General features: G+C 43.7%; 1 long non-coding RNA gene across 1 annotated transcript; it reads left to right on the top strand.

Moving 5' to 3' along the window:
- Positions 1-10528: 10528 nt before the first annotated feature.
- Positions 10529-11168, top strand: LOC120991292. Its single transcript, XR_005776614.1, has 3 exons — positions 10529-10649; positions 10729-10836; positions 11038-11168. It is a non-coding gene; the product is annotated as an uncharacterized LOC120991292 (long non-coding RNA).
- Positions 11169-22755: the final 11587 nt, after the last annotated feature.

Genomic DNA, 22755 nt, shown 5'->3' with positions numbered 1-22755 from the left:
CAAAACTACAAAGATATGTGGTTAAGGCTGCGTGTATTTGTGGGCGGGGCCAGGTCACCCCTTTTAAACCCCGCTCCTTGGCTATCCTCGCCACGTACGCCGTTTCTACTCCTCCCCGGCGGCTTACGTCACTTCCGGTAAGCGCACTGTCCAGGTAAGTTGTGGCGCACGGCATCCTAGGCGCCCGAGCGTTCCTTGCCTGCTTGTTCCCAGCAATCATACTTCGCCACCAGGCTCCATATTTCGCCTCGTCCAGCGAGCCCCCGGTCTCACTTAAGTTAATACCTCACATTTGTGTCTCTTCCTCAGGTTCCTTTAGCGTTTGTGGCTTCTGCCGTGTTGTATTCTTGGCCTCCCGACGTCTCAGGTTTAGGTATTGGGATGGGTTTCGTACGCCTATTGCTAATATATATAAAAAAAAATAAAACAGGCACTTCTGAGGGTTCCTGCCAGTCAATCTAGTGGATCTCTTAGGCCTGAGTGGCTTCTCAGGTAGGTATTTAGGGCTGCACTCCGCATTTCCGCAGTTCCACCCGCTACACCCGCTACACCAGGGTCCTGGGTGCGAGCTAGCTACCACCATCTAAACCTTCTGGTCCTTTGCACGTCTTTCTTTCGCTACTGCTCTGTGGCCCACGGGCCTGGCCTCTATATAAAAAAATAATAATATTTCAGGTCGCACTGTGGTCTTCCTTACTTGAGGCGTTCAGGTGATGTTTCTGTCCAGCTTAGCCTGAAGCGTTCAGGTGTCTTCCCTGTCCGTCTTAGCCTGAAGCGTTCAGGTGTCTTCCCTGTCCATCTTAGCCTGAAGCGTTCAGGTGTCTTCCCTGTCCTTCTTAGCCTGAAGCATTCAGACAACGTTGCTATCTTTTAGCCTGAAGCGTTCAGGTGTCTTCCATGTCCGTCTTAGCCTGAAGCGTTCAGGTGTCTTCCCTGTCCGTCTTAGCCTGAAGCGTTCAGGTGTCTTCCCTGTCCATCTTAGCCTGAAGCGTTCAGGTGCCTTCTCTGTCCATTTTAGCCTGAAGCGTTCAGGTGTCTTCCCTGTCCTTCTTAGCCTGAAGCATTCAGACAACGTTGCTATCTTTAGCCTGAAGCGTTCAGGTAACATGTCTCATCTTCTCAACCTGAAGCGTTCAGGTCAAACCTCTCTACTCGGCCTGAAACGTCCAGGTCTCCTTCTCGCTGCTGTAACCATGGCTCCTCCTCCTGGCACCCTAGACACCCTTCTGCACCTTTCTTTCCTCCCTAGCTGTGTGTCCGCTCTGCTCACAGGACCCTCTTCTGGGTTTCCTGCCTTACTCGTCCAACGTCACTCTGCTTCTCATGTCAAACCAGCACGTCGGTGCGTCCATCCTCTCGTCCATCAACGCCTCAACTGGTTGTTATATCCTGCCCCGCATAACTCACTCACGTCGGCTCCTAACTTTTCCAGTCCCCAGGGCGAGTCAGGTCTCATCCGTCTAGCTGCAAGCTGTAAGGCAAGGGTATCGGGTCCACAGACACAGGTACGTTCTCAATTGCGATTTCTCATGGGCTTAGTAAATACAGAACACGGTCCTCGTGGCCTCTCCAGCTGCCATGTTTTGTCTTTAATTTCAGGTCTTACGTAAGGTCACTTCAAGGTCTTCCGAGCCATGTCGCAGGTATCGGACGTGGACGACGCTTTGTCCCTCCCGGGTACCTCGGTCTCTGGTCAAGGCGGCCCAGAATCCCTCAGGAGGTGGACCGTACCAAGGCTCGTCGCGGAATTGAACAGAAGGGGCATCAGGCATCCAGCGTCAGCAAGAAAGGCCGAGCTATACAGGCTGTTGATGTCGGAACCCGGTCCTTCAGAAGGGGAAGATTTGTCCCCATCCATTCAGCAATCTCTGGTGCAGTTGCAGGCCACCATGGATTCCCTCGCCTCTTTCGTGGCTGACATCAGGGCCAGGGTGGTGGACTTGGAATCCAGATCCCTCCCGACGTCCCAGGCGGTGGTCCCACTCACCGACCCCTCTTCGTATCAGCTACCGGCACCAAGTACGGCTCCAGCTGTTCCAGTGGTCGCACCAGCACACTTCGTGCCGGACAATATCAAAAAAGACGTCTTGACAGGAAAGGATGTGAACCTGGCTTCCAATCTTCTAGCATCCCATGATGCTGCTGACAACAAGACCTTTGATTGCAGGGAAATCTTGGTTGTTCTTAAGGCCAAGGATGCCCGTCTTAACCGCAAGCTCTCTGTCCCGGAGTTCGTTTTGGCCTTTAGCCTGTATAGAGACGTGATCTGTTCCGCCTACCCAGTCCGGAGGGAGGAGCTGGATACGTATCTATACAGAGTCACTGATCTTTGGCACAAGTACAGCGGTACGGCCTTCTACGATTACCACCGCTCCTTCTCAGCTAAGGCCGCCGCTGCGCTGTCTCAATTTCAGTTTTCCGTTAACTGGGCCACTCTGGATATGGAGTTGTTCTGCCGGCATTTCGCCGGCCTCCGGGCTCCCTCCTGTTGGACTTGCCAGTCGATCTTTCATTCCACAGAGTGGTGGGCTCAACCAGACAGGGTCACCCCCGGCCCCCCCGGGGTCTCCCGCAGCCCCTCCTCCACAGACAAGTTAGGTAGACCCATTGTCTATCTTGGCAACAGCCAAGTCTGTAATAATTTTAACTTTGGCACATGTCTCTTCAGTGGCTGCAGGGCCCTGCACATCTGCACCATTTGCTTCAGGGCTCACCCCAGGTCCACATGTCCGAAGAGGTTTTCCAAACAGCCGTGACTAGCCGACTGTAATATTGATCTCCTGGCTTTTCTGTTGCGGGAACATCCAGCTCCGGGATTTGTGGACTCCTTGATTTCCGGCCTCTGCTTTGGCTTTGACACTGGGATGGTGGCGCTCCCCCACTCTAACTGGGTGTGCGACAATCTTCAGTCGGCCAGGTCGGATCCCGCCGCTGTTCAGAAGCTCCTGAACTCGGAGGTTGAGAAAGGGTTCCTTTTGGGCCCATTCAACCTGATTCCATTTTCTCGTTGGCGGATCAGCCCCATAGGAGTTGTATCAAAAAAAGAATCCAATAAAAAACGCTTGATCTATGACCTCTCAGCCCCTCATGATTCCGTCATCCCTAGTATCAACTCATTAATTCCATCCGAAGAGTTTGCCATGAGGTATGCGTCCATTGATGAGGCCATTGCTCTCGTCCTCAGGGCTGGGCAAGGCGCCTGGTTGTCTAAAACCGACATCGCAGACGCATTCAAGCTACTACCAATCGCACCACATTTATGGCAATTCTATGGCATACAATGGGAGAGCAGATTTTATTTTGCTAATCGTTTGACCTTCGGCTCAAAAAGCAGCCCATGGTTGTTCGACCAACTGGCTCAGGTGTTACACTGGATTCTGATCGAACACGGCAGTACTCCATCGGTCATCCACTACTTGGACGACTTTCTCCTCATAGAACAACCACAATGCCGCCCGTCAGGGCTTCACTCCCTCCTGGAGCTTTTTTCCTCCTTACGCATTCCTATATCGCAGGGCAAGACCTCTGGTCCTGCCACCTCCATCACCTTCCTGGGCATTATCCTGGATTCCGACAGGATGGAAGCCAGGCTCCCGGAAGTCAAGTTGGCCCAAATCCGCGAAGTCGTTTCCGGGGCTGTAGCATCTTCCCAGTTGACCAAGGTAGAGTTACAGTCCCTTCTGGGTAGATTAAATTTCGCTTTAAGGGTGATGCCCCGGGCAGGGCCTTCATTTCACGTCTGCTCTCGCTCCTCCCAGCAGCCCCAGAACCCAATAGCATTGTTCACTTAGACAGGGCCGCCATGGCAGACTTACGCATGTGGAACAACTTCCTTTCAGCATGGAACGGGGTTAGCCTGTTCGTCCCATCCTGGACCCAATCTTCAGCTAGGGTGTTTTCCGATGCCGCGGCTTCCCGGGGGTTTGCAGCAATCTTCGGGTCCCACTGGTTAGCTGGACCATGGCCACCTCAGATCAGTACTGACCCTCAGGCCCTCAGTTCTTCTCCGTTTTTGGAATTTTATCCCATCGTGGCAGCAGCCACGACCTGGGGTCACCTATGGGCCAATTCCAGTGTCATGTTCATATCAGACAGTCAAGACTTGGTGGACATCATAACCAAGGGTCGAGCCAAGTCTTCAAAAATCATGTCCCTTCTGCGCAAACTGGTCTGGCTGTCCATGATTAACAACTTTCACTTTTCATGTTCCCACATTTCAGGTGTTAGCAACACTGCGGCCGATGCATTATCTCGCTTCTATTTTCACACGTTTTTCCAGTCATGTCCAGAAGCCGACCAGACCGGGGCACGGATTCCCAGATTCAGCGACCTAATGTTAGATTAGGGTCACTACTGGCAACGGCCAAGGACCTCATGCACCGATCTCTCTCCGTCAACACGGCCCGCAATTATCGCACCGGTTGGAATCTTTTTTCAAAATTCACCATAGATCATCCCCAACGGGATACAGCTTTCACACCCTATATTATTGCTTTCGTGGCCCATTGTCATGTCAATCTTAAACTGGCTCCCAACACCATCCGCTTGTACCTTGCCGGGGCGCAGCATTTCTTGGTACTACAGAATCCGGAAAATCGCTCTGCGTTCATGTATCAAGCCGTCAAAGCCACACTCAGGGGCATTGAGAAGAGTGGTAGCGACACGACTCCTTCTCGACGGCCGGTCTCCGGCGAACTTTTTAGGCAGCTATCAGCAATCCTAGATGGAAACCTTTTTGGCCCTTCCTTCAGTCTGGTTATCAAGGCCACAATGTATTTAAGATTCTACGGCTTCCTGCGCCCCGGAGAGTTCTTCGTTACTTCCCCAAGGACGACCTTCCTGAAGAGGAAACAACTATCCTGGAACCAGGATCATCTCGTTTTAAGCCTTCCTTCCACGAAGACGTCTCAGACCGGACCCCCAACGCAGATTCGCTTCTTTGAGTCCAAGAACGCCTGGTGTCCGGTTCTTGTACACCATACTATCTCCAGACCCCGAATCACCTCTACTTTCGTTCCAAGGGAAACCCCTATCCACGCTGCAGTTCGTATCCCACATCAGATCCCTGGTCGCAGGGTTGGGGGTAGACCCCAAAACAATATCCGGTCATTCTTTCCGTGTTCCGTTCTTTGGCTTTGTAATGTATATTAAATGACATTTGTTTTCCCTACTCAGTGTCTTTTTGGCCCTCTTTTAGGCCTGCAGAAAAAATATTTGTAAACTGGGATTATTTAAAACGTAACCTTTACTAGGTCATTTAAAAAATTAAGTCACACTGGGTGAGAGACGACAAAGACAACAATAAATTCCTCCGCTGCATCAATTCATATTCAGATTCCGTTAAGAACTAATAAAAAGAAAAGATGGGTGGATCTCACCTCGTCTGGGCGGGGTCCAACTGGGAAGGATGGTCCTGGCGATGGTTTAGCCGCGGACCAATGTGACCAGGTGCTGTTGTGGTATTGGCACAGTATATATCCTGGAAGGCCCTATTGTGGCTTTCCTGCCTGCCTAGGGGGATAGGGACTCAAGCCTGCCTACCACAATGGAGCACCCGCCCCGACAGGGGCGACCCCACACCGAGCCTTTCCCTCAGTATGGGTCTGTATACCTAATAAGCCCTAATTATAATGCCCTACATGCCATGTTTCTGTCACTTCTGGACATCATCAGGGGACTCCGTATGTATATTCAAGGGCAACTACAAATAAAAGTTATAAACAGACACTCAATACAGGTCACCAATTAATGAGCACCGCATACAAAGTGGCTAGTTAACAGCCACAATTTACTTACTCAGAATCAAGGTGAGTTTGGCCTCGTATTCTTTGGACAAGGAAAAGGGTAGCTCTTGTCCTCACTGATGCAGGGGAAGTGTCCCTTGTCAGTCCATGTCTCACCCAACATAACAGTAGTTTGGGTGATCATTGAATGGTCATTAGCCGCCTCCTCTTATACCTCTACCTCCGCTGCGTGTACGCCCCCCGTGATCAGTTGACTCACCTGTCCAGGTATCGTGGAACGCATGTATTTCAACGTGGAACGCACGCCGCTCGCGTGCGTTCCACCGGACCGGAAGTCAGCGTCACATGATGCGGCTAAACCGGAAGTGAGGTCGGAGCCTAAGTCAGAGCGTTGCTGTTGCGTAGCAACTGCTAGGCTCATGACACTTGGCCTCCGTAGCAGGCACTTGATACCTTGCCTGTCATTTTCATCAATGCACAATCGCATTACAGATATTATTTGGCATTACCACCGTGTATAAGCTCCTCCCCTTTCAAACACTGACCGATTCTTAGGCCAGAAAACCTGAGCATGATCATATTATAATGCTATTTTTTAGGTGATTCCACCATCGCGTCCTTTGCGCTCATGGTTTAAAAGGTGACAGCATTATAACTGGAGATCATAATTCAGTCAAAAAAAGCCCACTCCTTATCAATTGCACTATATGTAAACACAGTGGAATGTATCCACCATCATAACCCAAATGCTCAGATGGGACAGCGTCTAGTCTGAGGATCATCCTGAACACTTATAGGGGAGGGGCGGAGGGATGGAAGAGGGGAGTGGAAGCCGCGGTTGGCGGATTCCCTCTCTGGTATTTACATTCTTGTCCATCATCCCATCCCATGCGTCCATAAATTGGGCACATACCATGAGAGGAGGGGCACAGCAAATATCCCTACATAATTGTTGAGCTTTAAATGTGCGTCACAAAAAACAGCAAAAGTTTTGCTGTTCGTTTAACCCAAATGGATGGACTGTTTTGAGATAGAAGATCCATTTAGCCTCGCATTGCAGGATCCTTCTATCAAAATCACCTCCTCTGGTGCCAGGTTTAATTTTTTCAATTCCAGAGAAGGATAGACAGTCCGGTCTCCCTCCATGTTTGGTGTTAACGTGACGTGCCACCGATGTGTCTTTTTCATTTCTTATATCGCTCAAATGTTCTCCTATTCTCCTCCTGAACTCCCTACCAGTCTTCCCAATATACTCTTCGCCACATTCGCATGTAATCTTGTACACCAGACCTGTGCTTCTGCAGTTAATAAAGTCCGTAATTGTATAGACTTTATTTGTGTTGTTACTCCTGAATGACTTCGCTTTGACCATAAAGGGGCATGCCACGCATCTACCACATTTGTGGTTTCCACTGATGCCTCTTTCCAGCCAAGTCTTAGGCTTGGGCCCTGATGTATAATGGCTGTGTACCAGCATATCGCGGATGCTTCTGCCCCGTCTGTAAGTGATGCTGGGGTACCCCTTTATGGCCCCGCGAACATCAGGATCCATTAAGAGCACGTGCCAATGTTTTGAGATGATATCTCTGATACCTGAGGAACAACCATTAAAGGTACTAATAAGACGGATCTCTCTGTCATCACTGGGGCTATTGTTTGCAGGAGCATCTGTTCTTGGCGTCAGGAGAGACACTCTGTCCTTGTTCAGGGCGGTCTGGTAAGCTGGTGTAAGCACACCCACTGGATAGCCGCGGTCCAAAAAGCGGGTTTTTAAATCGCCCGCCTGTCTCACGAAATCCGAGCGCTTAGAGCAATTTCGTCTAAGACGCAGGTACTGACCTCTTGGTATTCCCTTCCTGACGGGGTATGGATGGCTACTTTCCCACCTCAGGAGGGAATTGGTCGAAGTAGGCTTACGGTATATTGATGTTTCCAGGTATCCCTGATGGTTTAGATTTATTGTGATGTCAAGGAAAGGAAGTTTAGATGGGTCACATTCAGATCTAAAATGGAGGCCAATCTCGTTCTGATTTAGTTGTCGAACCCATGCCGAGAAGGTCTCCATGCTTCCCTTCCAGATGACAAAAACATCATCAATAAAGCGAGCCCATTTTTGGACGTGCTGCAGCTCGATCGCGCATTCATCCCTGAATACAATAGTATTCTCCCACCAGCCCAGGAACAAATTAGCATACGATGGGGCACATGGGCTCCCCATCGCGGTGCCCCTGAGCTGGTGGAAGAAACGTCCATTGAAGAGAAAGTAATTTCTCTCCAATGAGAATTCAAGTAGTTCTAATACAAAGGCGCTATGTGCCTGAAAGTGTCTCCCCCTAGATGATAGAAAATATGATACAGCATGAAGGCCCCACTTGTGTGGGATGGATGAGTATAATGCTTCGACATCCACACTACCCAAAATGCAGCCCTCATCCAGCTGTATGCCCTCCAACTGTCGTAGGAGGTCCCCAGTGTCTTTTACATGGGATGACAGTGAGAGAACGAATGGTGCCAGAATCTTATCTATATATATGCCTAGGTTTTGGCTCAGGCTATCAATGCCTGATACGATCGGGCGCCCTTTTAAAGGCTTATAGCCTTTATGCACTTTGGGAAGACTGTAAAAAGTGGCAATTTGGGGGTGTGCTGGATACATAAATTCATATTCTTCTTGACTGATAAGTTTGGCATATTTTGCCCTGTCTAGTATATTTTTTAACTCTTTTTTATACACAGGAGTTGGATCACCTGGTAGAATTTCATAACAGTCCCGTGGGGCTAGTAGAGTCTCACAGATTTCCTCATAAACCTTTGTACTCAGGATGACTGTGTTCCCACCTTTATCCGATGGCTTGATGACAATGCCCTTATTTTTAGACAAGTCATCAAGAGCACACAGTTCATCCTGAGTACAATTCTGAGGTGACATTGGTCCGCGGCTAAACCATCGCCAGGACCATCCTTCCCAGTTGGACCCCGCCCAGACGAGGTGAGATCCACCCATCTTTTCTTTTTATTAGTTCTTAACGGAATCTGAATATGAATTGAATATAAAATTTTTTGCTTCTGACCGACATGTAAGCATTCGAAAACTAATGCGTACTGACTATTCCACTATTAAACACCAATTTGATGTCTGGCACTATGCAAAATCTATAAAAAAAAATACTTCATAATGCAACCAAAATGGAATTTTGCAAAGAAATAACACCGTGGGTGGATAAGATCGCCCTGCATTTTTGGTGGTGTGTCAAGACCTGCCAAAACGATCAGGAGTTACTTAAAGAAAAATGGTTTTCATTGCTCCATCATATCGTTGACGAGCACCAATGGCACGGAACAGTGTACACTCAGTGCAGGCACGGTCCCCTAGAAGTAAATTAAGGAGAAAATATTTGGGCTTTCAAAAGAAAATCCCGCTTATAAAAACATTGAGAAAATTGTAACCAGTGATGCAATACAGAAAGACCTGCCACATTTGATTTACAATTGCCACACAGGACAATTAAAAAATTTTCATAGTTTGGCACTAAAATTTCGTTCAAAGCGGATCCATTTTGGTATAGATGCTATGGAGGCAAGAACAAAACTTGCTGCACTAACCCACAACCACAATGTTGGCAGACCACAAGCTACTGTAAAAGGTAGCCAAAAAAAATACTGAAGAAAAGGGTGCCAAGCGCACTAGAATTCTTTTTCCAAAAGGCAATACACGTTGGATTGTTCGCAACGTTTACGAAAAAATATCTGTTGCTTTTATGGAAGACATTATGGTGGATGTGCTAAAAATATGCAAAGGAACACAAAGTTCAGAATGGCAGTCTAGAGCTCCAAACTTTCCACCTTATATTGCCAATGTAGAAAAACCAACTAAGGCTTCGTTCACATCACCGTTCGGCTTTCCGTTATATTCTTCCGTCAGAGGATGCATAAAACGGAAAATAACGACTCCGTTTAAAATCCCATTCACTTGTATTGATTGCATAAACTGTCCGTTACACTCCGTTTGGCAACATTCCGTCATCTGTACGTTAATTTAGACGGAAAAAATAATCCTACATGCAGGACTTTTTCTCCCGTCTTAAATAACGGATTCCCAACGTATCCGTTACTTTTTGCATTGTAGTCAATGAGTAACGGATTGAAACGGAGTACATTGTATGTGATCCTGTATGCACTCCGTTATTATGTTCCGTTTTTAGTTCGGAGCATGCTCAAATGGAAAAGTCCTCTGTCTGCAAAAGTTCTCTAGTGACTGAAAAAAGGACATGTGACCGTCCCCTGACCCTCCCAGCGACCATTTTAAAAGCTTACTAGATGAGATCCCACTGCAGAAAGCATTTCTAGTAAAAAAAAAAGTAAGTAAAAAGTTTAATGCAAGTTTAAAAAAGTGTAAAATCATGTTCCTACCAAATGTATTGCTGCAGGATAGCATGAAATATTTGCATATAGGAATGTCAGCCATATCTGTCCATTGAATACCATGGACATAGCCACCATGTGTGTGCTATGTTATGGCTCTGTGACCATACTGTTAACTGCACACGATGGGTTCATAATACATAAGAACAGAGCCCGTGCACTCCATTTTGCGCATGTTTACGTGAAATTTCTGATCAGTGCCTCCACTTTAAAAATGGTCGTATTGGGCATATAGCATTAGCATAAATTTTTGTCACACAATATTTCAGGAGCAATCATCATCTAGCGGGTCACAGGATGAAACGGAGAGGACACACTCCCAAATAGAGACAGTATGTATTTAGAAAATGGGGCATACTATACCCTAATACTAAATACTACTTCAACACTAGATAAAAAAAAAATTATATTGTTTTATAGGAATCCAGCCAAAGACAACATTCAACAGATGTGTGCAGTACACGTACTCAGGAGCCAAGCCAGGTATACTTGAATAGCAATGGAAAGAGACGCTAATAAAGTTTACAGCACAATAATTTCAAACCATTTCTATTAACTTTAGGAGGAGGCAGTCATTTCTCCTCCAGCAACAAGACCACGTGGCCCAGTACCTAGGGGTCGTGGAAAGAGATCTCTTTGTGGAGGTCATGCCCGTGGTCGCCGTGGGACTGTGAGTATATATTTGCTTCCGTTATTGATGTTCTATCTCTGCCACTCCCGTAGTGGTGAAACTACAACTCACACCATATTCCATTCTTACATATGATGTTCCAAGAACACCTATGAAGTGTGCATCCTGGAAGAGTTTCACCACAGCTGGAGTGTTGGCGGTTTCACATCAAACTTCATTAATAGTTATCACTGTCTATAGGGTTCCAGAAGCCAATCGGATGAGGATGTTCCAACAAACATCCATTTTGACCAGGAACTCCTCATCCATCTCGTGGAGGAGAGACCGGCACTATGGGACCTGTCACAGCGACTTCATGCGGACCACATAGCAACCCGGCGTCTGTGGTCGGAAATTTTCAAAGCCCTATTGGAAAACTGGGAGAATCTGACTGCCCGTCAACAACAGGCTTATGGTGAGTTGATAACATCAGAGGTTCTGTTGGCACTGTAATTTGCATGCATAATAAATAAGCATTTTAATTCAATAGGGGAGATCATAGTGATTCGGTGGAGGTCCATGAGGGATTGATTTATCCGCGACCTCCACACCGAAAGAAACCTTAGGGTACACTATCTCTGAACCCTTCAATACACAAGAAGTAGCTTGCTTGGAATTCTTGGCAGACACAGATTTGAGTCCTGATCCTGCACCAGTTGCCACACACAGCGATTTCAGAGGAGGTATTCCATCCTCCTTCTGCCCCCCTATGCCCGCCGGCTCGATAATTGATGTTTTTTTACAAGAGGATTCTGAGAGACACGAAAGCCTTAATATATCCGAAAGAGAAGGAGAATTTGAATAAAAGGCAATCCATTGCCATACAATGGCTACAGAACTCAGACCTCATTATCAAGCCGGCGGACAAGGGGGGTAATGTTGTTGTAATGTCCCGCGATTTTTATGTTACTGAGGCGGAGAGACAGCTGAATGATGTCTCTACTTATGAGAAACTACCCTCGGATCCTGATCCTGAGACCAGATCCAGATTGGTGGATCTGTTGCGGAGGTACATCGAGGCAGGTGTTCTCCATGGGTCAACTATTGATAAATTGGTCCCCCTTTTCCCCAACAGACTCTCTTGGTATTTTCTCCCTAAGGTGCACAAGTCACTGACCCATCCCCCTGGACGCCCTATAGTGTCGGGGGTTGGGTCAGTGACTGAACCCTTGTCGAGATACCTAGATTGGTTACTGCGTCCTATTTTATTTAGATTCCCCACATACCTTGGTGACACCAACGACTTCCTCCTGGCCCTTGATGGTTTTCAGTGGCAGGATGGTTGGAGTTTGGTGTCCCTGGATGTGGTCAATCTTTACACCCGCATTGCACAACGTGGAGGTGTAAACGCGGTTTTGGAACTCATTGAACATTCAGGGAGAAACCCTTTATTTACTGAATTTGTAGAGGAATCACTGTTATTCATTTTGGAGAACAATACGTTTCTCTTTAATGATCAGTGGTACAGGCAAATTTACGGGACGGCCATGGGGACACCTGTCTCTTGTACCTTCGCCAACATATTTTTGGGGAGATTCGAGGACAGATTTGTCTTCTCGACGTCTAATCCTTTCCTCTGTCATATACGTCTATTTTTGCGCTACGTGGATGATATCTTCATGGTGTGGTCGGGGACACAGGAGCAGTGTAAGCAATTTGTGGCCCATCTCAACGACGCGAACGACATGAACATGATGTTCACCCTCAATTTTGGGGGGTTGACCATCGAGTTCTTGGACGTTCGCGTCGTTGTGGGAGATGGTGCCCTACATACCAAAGGGTATCGCAAACCGACTGCTACCAACACCCTACTACACCATGAGAGCTATCATCCGCGTAGCCGAACTAGGTCAGTCCCTTATGGACAATTTTTAAGACTTAGACGTATCAATAGCCAGGATGTAAGTTTCCTGAGACAGGCGAATGAACTGAGGGATAGATTGGTTCAACGCGGATACCCGCCAGAGCAATTGGATATAGCTTTGGAAAGGGCAAGCGTTCACACGCAGCGATCATTGATGAAACGCAGAAGGAGTGGGGTGAAAAATGATGCAGAGAAAAAGGACAGATTTGTGTTCGTATTTAAGCATAGTTCCATGGCTAATTGTATAAAAAGAACTATATTAAAGAATTGGAGATTTTGAAGACAGAAGGAGATCTAGGTGAATTTGTAGATCAGAAACCTATACTAGCTTTCAGAAGATGTCGCACATTCAGGGACATTTTGGTGCGAAGCCGCTATAGCGAGCGGAAACAGCGCGATTGGTTGTCACTCGGTAAGCCGGTTGGCAACTATCGATGCAGTGACTGCTCCCTGTGCGGCTATATGTTTCAGGGCCGCCATTTCTTTCTTGGAGGTTTTGAGCATTGCGTGCACCAATTTATCAATTGCAGAACAACATATGTAGTTTATGCATTGATCTGCGTGTACGGATCCATTTATATAGGAAAAACCAAAAGATCCTTAATGGAGCGGATACGAGAACACTGTAACTCAATAAAAACAGGCAAGGGACGTACTCGCCTAATTGAGCATATACGGTGCCAACATGGAGGAAATGCAAGTGCCCTGCGATTTGCGGGTTTGGAGCATGTTCCCCCATTGCCTCAGGGAGGCGATAGACACCGTATTCTGCTCCAGAAGGAAGCCCGGTTTATTATCAAAACAGATGCTACTGGGTGTTTAGGGCTCAATGAACGCAATGATTTGTCAGTATTCATTGAATAGGATGCGTTATATATGTGTCTTTGTTCATATGTATTACTGACTATAGGGCTATAGTAGCCATGTACATATACATATACACATATCCCTATTGTATTTTTGTATCTTTATATTTTGGTATTTTTCTACTCAGCTCACCTCCAGAGGGCTTAATTGTCACTTCTGCTATTTATATTAACTTTGTGTCACCTTTTGTAACTCTTTGCAACTGTTATAACTTGTGTTTTACCTTTGCTACTTTTGTTTTTAAATTTGCACTAATGTATCGATGCGCCTGTGTTTCAGGTGTGCGCTGCTGGTGTGAGGTCAGGGGTTTTGAGTGATGGGTCAGTTAAACCCTCCCCCTTATGACGCTATAGGTCAGCGCACACACGATTCACAGAGTGGATCAAACAGCCGGAGGAAGCGGTCACACTGTGAAACGGCCGTCGCTGTTAACTTTTACTCCATGTGAGTCTGCCCCTGAATGTAACGCTGCAATTACCAATAAAGAAGCGTGAACATGAATATGTATGGTGAGTGCGATGCATCTTTTTGATCTTGCTTTCAATTGTATCCTGCTCAATCTTCGCACCCCGTTTTCTTATATGGTCGGAGGAGGCCAGGACTGTGTTCCCTCATACCTCAGGTGGAAGGACGGTGCCCACAATATCTCTCGCTATATATACTATACTGCTGGTAGTGTTTCTCCCTCTTTCTTTCCAACTCCTCACACTTTTACCACTCCATCTACTTCACATTCACCCCATTCATCTCAGGTGTCTGACAGTCATTCACTACACACTCCACGGCCCCCGGCTCCTGCACAACATTCAACATCTGCCGATACTTTTATGAGTGCCTTGATGGAGTATCACGACCCTGACAGAGGCTCCAGCAGTCCCCAAGGTCAATAAAGTGGATACCACCAAAAGAAATAACTCATGTTTGCCCATGTTAGGCAGTTTCGACACTGTTTTCCCCATTTGGGGACTGTTATTTTATATATTTAATAATATATTACTGAAAAAGTTTTAAAACAAATTTTATTATATGCAAAGAGTAAACTTTTAACGTAAAAAATATTTGAAGTTGTTTTTTTTATAAACTAACAAAACAAAATGGTATGTTAATATTATTTGAGATAGATGGGTATACACGCAACACCAAAACACTGTATTGTAAAGACATAATGGGGTAAAAAATGTTATAATCAAGTGACGCAGGCACACCCACACACAGCATCATAAACTTGTAGCATGGACGAGTAGTTTAGATCATTTGTTCCTGCCAAGTAACTGAACCAGCAGGGGACGTAAAATATTGAGCAAAGCTGTCACACAAACGGTTAACTGCCGTGGTTGAACGTGGACCAGTAGCATTTTCTTGTGCATTGTCTGAGACTGAGGGCCCAGATTCAAAACTCAATGGTTCATGTGTTTGGCAATAGTTATGCAGAATCACACAGGCTTTCATAACATCGTCAATAGAGTCTGTTTTCAATTGAATAGGTCTGGTGAATATTCTCCATCGGTTGGTCAGTATACCAAATGCACATTCGACCATACGTCTTGCCCTTGTGAGTCTGTAATTAAAGATTTGTTTACAATCATTTAGTCCACGGCTTGCATAAGGCTTCAACAGATTAAATGACATTTGGAAGGCCTCATCGCCAATCAACACAAATGGCATGTTAGGTTCAGTAGTTCCAGGTAAAGGACGAGGATTGGGGAAACTAAAAGTTACAAGAGTATTCTCTTTGTCCCATATTAGAGTTCTTTTAGACTTTAGAGTCATTGGTCCGTCCGAAGGCCCCAATATCCACAGCCACAAATTTGTACTGCGCATCCGCAATAGCCATCAAAATTGCAGAGAAGTATTTTTTATAGTTAAAAAACAATGAACCACTACCCGGAGGTTTTAAAATCCGAATGTGTTTCCCATAGACGGCTCCTAGGCAGTTGGAAATTGAGTTATCTCACAAAATTTGGTCGCTATTTCTGTCCACTGTTGTGTTGTTGGATGTGGAATATAATCCTCACGAAGCAGAGGATTATATTGGATAATTGCTTTACATGTGCCTTGTACTATGTAGGAAATGGTCGATTTACCCAACCGAAACTGGAAGTGCAGACTTGATAGACTTTCACCAGTGGCAAGAAATCTAAAATGAAAGGAGAGACAATATTAAGTTCTCTGTTTGCTCCAGAAATCAATACTATATTTTAAAGTATTATTAGAACATCGCAACGTGATACCACGGTCTCCCTAGCTCATGACAGTCTACTGTTAAAGTGGAGGGGTCACAGACACTTTTGCTTGAACATCATATCAAAGCTCTTGAAAAAAAAGTAAAGTAAATAGAGAGTAAAAGTAAATTTACCTTAGGGTAACCATTAAGCGTTCTTCTGGTGACACGCTTCGTCTGAATTTGGTATTCCTTCGACGTAGACGTTGTTGAAGTTTCTGCACAAGATGGTCAAAGCTTGACACACTCATACGTAGATAATCAAAAAAAATTCAGGGTGACGGCGAAGATCTTGATATAAAGTGGAGAATACTCCTCTTGTGCATCATGCTGAGGTTATTGGATGAACCCAATATCTTCTTCTCTGTGATTGTAATTGCCTTTGTTTCCATTTCATCCTTAGGATAAAATAATCCAACGAAAAAAACAGATCAGCCGGCAGCATTTCAAGCTTGCAATCCTTAAACAGCCAGAACAGAAATTGTACAGGGACATATCCATGTATATATACTGTCTGAAAGTGGGAGGAAACTAATGATAAAAAAAAAAAAATTATCCGTCAGAAATAGATGAAAAACGGATAAGAACGGAATGCAAACGGATACATTATGTCCGTTTTTATAACGGATCCGCTTGGTCTATCCATTAAATTAATGGAACATATGTTGTCAGTTAATGTCCATTGGCTTTCCGTTATTGTAATCATTTCCGTTATTTAGAACGGATTACAAATAGAACGGAAAGCCAAACGGTGATGTGAACGAAGCCTAACGCTCACCCAATTGAGTTACTTCGGCTGGCACTGATACAATATGAAAATCGAATGGCATGCCCTAAGACATCATTTAAGAGTGCAGAAATCATTTTGATTCGTAAGGAAATTATGTTAAATTATATACGATCCTGTTTAATAAAATAATATAAATATTGACAATAGCAAATATTTTTTGTCCTATTTGATCACAGCATCTATCACAGATATTCAACATTTGCGGCATGTCTTGCCTCATCGTATAAAAAACAGTATTATTGTGTGTAACTATTTGTAAAAGAAAACAGCATTTAAAAAAAAATTGTGAAAACACTTGCAAAATGCAGAATAAAGGCATTGAATCTTTGCATATATGCATTGCCAGAAATAAAAATCCAAAGACATAAGATCATTCAGGGTGTGAAAAAGCCTAGTCATAGTATAGCCAGACCACCCGTCAGAATGTGGCAAAAGCACAAACAGATGTTTTTCATTTAACTTAAATGCCATTTAAATAAGTGGACAGCTTAGACTCCCCGCTGAGTAGGGTCAAAATGTTTTATTGGAACAACAATCATAAAGTTCAAAAGATCCTAATAGCTGTTTAAGGACACTTGTAAGCATTACACAATCCCAAACAGATGACAAAGGAGCTGCACAACTGGACTAATTAAAGCGTGACTTTCATTTGATGCAATACTAAAGAATTACCAGGAGTCGAACCCACGCAGATATTAATCCATTTTAAAATATGAGATCTTTTATGTGTAGTAAATAGCTATTAAAAGACTATCAATATTTACCAGTAAAATCTTAGCAGAAGATGGTTTCGATCCATCGACCTCTGGGTTTCCTGGCCCAGCGCGCTGGATCGAATGGACTATTCTGTTAAGGTTCATGTGAAATAACCATTTTATTAGACATTCAATTTTAATGTAATTCTAATTTTGTAAATGTTAAATAAAGGGGCGTTACAGAGCTAAAACATTTTAAACACAAATTACCAAAATGGACCTAAAGGCATCTAAAATACATTTTGAATTAGACTTTTATTTAGCAGTTTTCCTCCTAGTGAACGATGTACAGTGCTGCCCATAATTATTCATACCTCTGGCAAATTTTGACTTAAAGTTACCTTTATTCAACCAGCAAGTAATTTTTTGACGGGAAATGACATAGGTGTCTCCCAAAAGATAATAAGACGATGTACAAGAGGCATTATTGTGGAAAAAAAAACATTTCTCAGGTTTTATTTACATTTGAGCAAAAAAGTGTCCAGTCCAAAATTATTCAATCCCTTCTCAATTATCAATAGAAAAGCCTTTATTGGCTATTACAGCAATCAAACCCTTCCTATAATTGCAGACAAGCTTTTTGCAGGTCTCCACAGGTATTTTTGCCGATTCATCTTTAGCAATGAGCTCCAAATCTTTCAGGTTGGAGGGTCTTCTTGCCATCACCCTGATCTTTAGCTCCCTCCACAGATTCTCAATTTGATTCAAGTCTGGACTCTGGTTGGGCCACTCCAAAACGTTAATGTTGTTGTCTGCTAACCATTTCTTCACTAGTGTTGAGCGCGAATATTCGAATATCGAATTTTTTTCTCGAATATCGCAACTTCGAGATTTCGCGAATATTTCGAATATAGTTCTATATATTCGCGAAATCGAATATTCGTTTTTTTTTTTTTTTCATCTGAAAATATATGATTCCTCTTTGCTTCTTGCTTGTGGGTCAATGAATCATTGGCTCACAAGCAACTGAATTAAAGCTGTAAGGAATCACGTTTTCAGATGGATCAAATATGACGAATATTCGAAATAAAGAATATATTGCTGTATATTCGTTTTTAGAATATTCGTCCTATTCTATTCTAAACCAATAATCTCGGTTATAATATTCGAGTTCACGAATATTACAACAGAAAAATCGTAATGGTTAATACGTGTGCCCGACCGCATGACATCACTAGTACGTCACCTGAGGTGACTCACCTCATGTAGATCGCGACTATAAATTGTTTTCACTGGACTCTCCACTCCAGACACTCAAGTACAATGTGCTCCGCAAAGATCCTAAGACATCGCTTTGTAAAAGCCGAGGATGAAATCATCGTAGACATAAGTAATATTACAGTACTTTCGCATGCATGTCAGAACGATTATTATAAGTTGATCAAGTCTATCGAAATATTCGTAAATTCGAATATTTTCAATATGAATAAGATATTTTTTTTCTTATGATTTTTTTTTTTTTTTTAAGGTAAAAATAGATAATACAGATTTGTGCACTGCTATAAGTATTCTTGTTACTTCACAGCACTATGTTTGTAGCCTGTATGTATGGACAACAGATACATTTATATTACATTCACAGCACATAGCACGTCCATTTTCCTGTCACTCAATATATACCACACACACACACAATATACACTCACCTAAAGAATTATTAAGAACACCTGTTCTATTTCTCATTAATGCAATTATCTAGTCAACCAATCACATGGCAGTTGCTTCAATGCATTTAGGGGGGTGCCAGACGGGCCGGTCTGAGTATTTCACAATCTGCTCAGTTACTGGGATTTTCACGCACAACCATTTCTAGGGTTTACAAAGAATGGTGTGAAAAGGGAAAAACATCCAGTATGCGGCAGTCCTGTGGGCAAAAATGCCTTGTGGATTCTAGAGGTCAGAGGAGAATGGGCCGACTGATTCAAACTGATAGAAGAGCAACGTTGACTGAAATAACCACTCGTTACAACCGAGGTCTGCAGCAAAGCATTTGTGAAGCCACAACACGCATAACCTTGAGGCGGATGGGCTACAACAGCAGAAGACCCCACCGGGTACCACTCATCTCCACTACAAATAGGAAAAAGAGGCTACAATTTGCACGAGCTCACCAAAATTGGACTGTTGAAGACTGGAAAAATGTTGCCTGGTCTGATGAGTCTCGATTTCTGTTGAGACATTCAAATAGTAGAGTCCAAATTTGGCGTAAACAGAATGAGAACATGTATGTAGATAGGGCCGCGGGCTATCCATAGTATTCAGTATATTGGGCAGACTAGATGGGCCAAATGGTTCTTATCTGCCGACACATTCTATGTTTCTATGTATCCATCATGCCTTGTTACCACTGTGCAGGCTGGTGGTGGTGGTGTAATGGTGTGGGGGATGTTTTCTGGGCACACTTTAGGCCCCTTAGTGCCTACCTGAGCATTGTTTCTGACCATGTCCATCCCTTCATGACCACCATGTACCCATCCTCTGATGGCTACTTCCAGCAGGATAATGCACCATGTAACAAAGCTCGAATCATTTCAAATTGGTTTCTTGAACATGACAATGAGTTCACTGTACTAAAATGGCCCCACAGTCACCAGATCTCAACCCAATAGAGCATCTTTGGGATGTGGTGGAACGGGAGCTTCGTGCCCTGGATGTGCATCCCTCAAATCTCCATCAATTGCAAGATGCTATCCTATCAATATGGGCCAACATTTCTAAAGAATGCTATCAGCACCTTGTGGAATCAATGCCACATAGAATTAAGGCAGTTCTGAAGGCAAAAGGGGGTCCAACACCGTATTAGTATGGTGTTCCTAATAATTCTTTAGGTGAGTGTACATATAGATTATATTCTATGTCCATGAGCTTTCTTTGTCTCACCGTATTTGCTGTTTCATTTAGCGTTACCCAGGGTGCACCACGGTGATGCAAACCAGCTGTACACCCAATACCGTACCGTCCCTTCACTAGACAAGTACATCGCAGCTTAGCCGGCCAATATCCGATTGCTCCCTCAGACCCCACACACATAGAATCGCATTACAATCCGATTTTATAACGTTAACATTCAATCTAATATTTCCCCTTTATAGACATAACTACTTTTTGCAGGTTTGTTGAGGACATATGTTTTAAAATTTTGAATGTAAAAAATTGGAATTATATGCTTGCATCTTTATATTTCAGCGTTTGTTGGTGAGGTGATACGCCCTAACCAAGAAGAGAGTGGAGAAGCGCGCCATTCTAAGGTCTCTACGTGCGGAGTTATTTATGAAGTTTTCCTTGTGGCACAAATATGTTGAACTACAGAAGAAGTGGTGCGATATAAATAGGTTTAGGCCCAAACTTGTAAAGGAGATGAGCGAACGATTATGTCCATGTACAATATTTACATGACTTTTGTATCTCTCTTTACAACACTATGTAATGTATATATTCAGTTATTCTGCTAATCTGTACAGATGTAGTTGGGATAACACACAACCTCTTAACTCATTGCGTTATCTAGAAACAAAAGCCATTGTTAAAAAATAGTGTAACGCATTTAATTGCATTTTGTTTAAATAACACTTCTCCTAAAGGATCTGTGTTAAATCTACTAGATCCGTATTTCATCCCTTTAAAAATGATTACTTAATACCCGGTGTGACACGTACAAAATAATCCGCTTACATCATACATCTCTACCTTGCTGAGATTGTGTATATATACAAACAGCGCAAACAGCGCGTACAAACAGATGTATGATCTCACCAGATGATTTGATACGTTTCACAGACACACACATATATATATGTCTTTATGTTTATATATACATAAAATGCAAGCATCATTCAGTATTTATTTGAAAGGCCCCGTCCATTTCATACATCCCCCACGTAATTTGCATGGGATTATAGATTATATATATATACAGTCCTGATCAAAAGTTTAAGACCACTTGAAAGTATGTTTAATGCCACATCCCCTACTTTTATGCCCCTCTACCATGCAAGGCAAACACATACAGAAAATTATCCATTGTTTAATCCCAGACTGGTTACAGGCCACACATCCTCTCCCCTCAGTCTGCAAAGTAATTTAATAATCAACAATCCATTTCAGACATCCATTGTAGTCATTGTGTTTCTACCGCACAACCAGACGAATGCTAAGCAGGTTACATACTAATTAGGTAATTAAACCTAACATTGTAAATCCATTCAACAGTACATATGAAACATCCATTGTAGTTGAAACGCAGTCTGCTACAACCACTAATGAAATGCAAGCTTAAGGTAGATCTTTATCTTTTATTTCTAAAATGATGATTTTAAATGAAAGACTGCTTTTTAACACTGAATATACCAATGATAAATTCTGCTTAAATAGCATATTAAAATTGATTCCTTTCTCCACCTTTTATAACAACATCCAGTAACCTCTTATCTAATTTCCGAACATTTGCATGTTTTGATTAAAAGTCAATAATCCAGCCGCAATACCGTAAAGGACACTTTCCTAATAAATACCGTGTTACCTCATCCTGCCTTGTAAATTTGGCTAGTTTAACACATCTGGAACACTGGTTTAAAATGTTAGATAACGCCAAAAAGAGTCAAATACACTTTGTGGTTTATCATAATCCCATGCAGATCCCTCCATACAGTATATGAATTTCTGGATCTTTAACTTTGTTGTGATTTATGATTTCATTGTCAAAATCCATAATATTCAGTGATTACAGGTGTTCCTGTTCCTACCATAAAGAGGAGAGGACCGCAAAAACTGAAAAAACATCCGCTAAATGTGGTGGTGATGGAGGTCTCCGCCACAGATGAGGAGGATTCCACAGAGCAGACAGGACCCTCAGAGGATGTAGCGGCCCCTCCACCACCTGATGGCAATATGATGGCTCCTATGAAAGCTCATGAGCCAGGACCCTCCCATGAGCTTCAGGATGAGGTGACTGACACACCTAATGTGGGAGAAGAAGTGGAAGACGCTGGACCCTCCCAGCCTCCACAAGAACCCCCCACCACTCCAGAGGATGTTGTAACCAACCCCCGCCAAGAGGGTAAATCTGTGCACATAGAAATATAATTCTATATCGATACCACGTAATCTGAATTGCAAGTAATATAATTTTATTTTCTAATCCTAACAGTACTGCTGTTTTTGAAAAAAAATAATGGAACATAATCAGCATGCGCCAAATGCAGAGGCTGATGGCCAAGTTTAAGAAACAGCACCTTAAACAAAAGAGGAATATGTTAATGCTTTATAACAAAGTTAAAAAGTTGCCATAGAGGCATGTTTGTTATTTTGTTAATAAATATTTATTTGGTTCTGTTCTAATGTCTGACCGCATTCTTTCATATTGTTCTGTGTTAGCATAATTTCTGTCTGTCCTGATCATATTGAGTTTAGTGTAGACCGTACC

Source organism: Bufo bufo, chromosome 2, assembly GCF_905171765.1.
Source record: "Bufo bufo chromosome 2, aBufBuf1.1, whole genome shotgun sequence".
NCBI classification, from domain to species: domain Eukaryota; kingdom Metazoa; phylum Chordata; class Amphibia; order Anura; family Bufonidae; genus Bufo; species Bufo bufo.
The sequence above is the reverse complement of the archived record's forward strand: the minus strand, read 5'-3'. Positions and strand labels throughout refer to the sequence as shown.